General features: G+C 37.4%; 1 long non-coding RNA gene across 1 annotated transcript; it reads left to right on the top strand.

Annotated features, from left to right (window-relative positions):
- The first annotated feature begins 180 nt into the window (after window positions 1-180).
- On the top strand, window positions 181-645 carry LOC109592840 (uncharacterized). The gene is made up of 3 exons (XR_002190581.1): window positions 181-213; window positions 258-305; window positions 350-645. It is a non-coding gene; the product is annotated as an uncharacterized LOC109592840 (long non-coding RNA).
- Window positions 646-1442: the final 797 nt, after the last annotated feature.

Below are 1442 nucleotides of genomic sequence, written 5' to 3'. Positions count from 1 at the left end.
TACTGTTGGAAGAGGAAAGAAGGTTGATGGTTAGTGATACCAGTATGTCATTCATCATTTATACCTTAAATAGAGACACTTACTGGTCGAACTACTGTGGGAAGAGGAAAGAAGGTTGATGGTTAGTGATACCAGTATGTCATTCATTATTTATACTTTAAATAGAGACACTTACTGGTCGAACTACTGTGGGAAGAGGAAAGAAAGTTGATGGTCAGTGATACCAGTATGTCATTCATCATTTATACTTTAAATAGAGACACTTTCTGGCCGAACTACTGTGGGAAGAGGAAAGAAAGTTGATGGTCAGTGATAATAGTATGTCATTCATCATTTATACTTTAAATAGAGACACTTACTGGTCGAACTACCAGAGGAAAGACTCGAGAGAGGACATCTGTCAATAAAGAAAGTATTTGTTTAAGAGGGCTGTGTAATCATCCTCGAGCCAGGAATTGGATAAATTGTTCACTATGTTTAGGATGGTACCACTGTTCCTGTGCTGCTGTTCCATACATGACTGCAAAAAGAGATGATTTTGATTTTGTTTGTGGTGATTGCTCTACTTAATTATATTCAGTGACTCTTGATTAATTTTAATTAACAAAAATGGGCGTGTCCGTAGATGGACTGTTCACTTTCAAAGCTTATTACTGTCGGAAAGAAAGTGGAAGGATCTTTTTACGACCTGGGGGCGTAGCCCCCAGGTCGTCCTATAATTGATTTCACCCACGTGCGATATATATATATTTGTATGTCAACACTTGCATTTCTTCTATACACGTTGTATTGGAGAAATAACAAGCCTTAGCAACCACCCGCCCACGCTACGTAAGTGGGTGTGGTTACGACAAACAAAATGGCGGCTTACACATGGGACAAAGTTATGATCTTTCTAACAGCAAGAGAACATAGAGATACTGTCTGAAGTCTTTTCTGGAAGCATTAGAAGGTAGAAAGAACCTTCATAAGTCTTAATAAGAACCTAGCTGTACTTGCAAGGTGGTGAAAACAATTATAGGAATATTTTTACACTGTTACGCTTGTTAGTTTGGCGTGCTGATAGGCATAATATCGAAGTATAACATTCATACTAATTTGTAGCTATTCTCATCAGGCTTAGCATTTTACGACCTGGTGTTCGATTTTTGATCTTTGTAGCCGGAAATTGATGCTTTCGGACGGTGTTGTCTTCTTTGCATTATTTTTATAAAACGCAAGCAATTGGTTTGGTTTCTTGTTTGCAAGTAAGAAAGAGGTGGTACTATCTATTATAACTGAGAAAAGATCTTATAGTAGAATATTTATCGAGATATGCTCGTCCGACTTCAAATGTGTCTGGAAATTGCTTCCTTACTCTAGTAAATAATTGTTATCATTTCAAGTAACAACAGGATAGGAGAAGGGCAGTATAAGGTCCTTTCCACTACACAAGAAATGAA

The sequence above is a fragment of the Amphimedon queenslandica genome, unplaced genomic scaffold (genome assembly GCF_000090795.2).
Source record: "Amphimedon queenslandica unplaced genomic scaffold, v1.1 AMPQUscaffold_3765_Cont24245, whole genome shotgun sequence".
Lineage (NCBI taxonomy): Eukaryota > Metazoa > Porifera > Demospongiae > Haplosclerida > Niphatidae > Amphimedon > Amphimedon queenslandica.
This window is presented reverse-complemented; position numbering and strand designations above follow the sequence as displayed.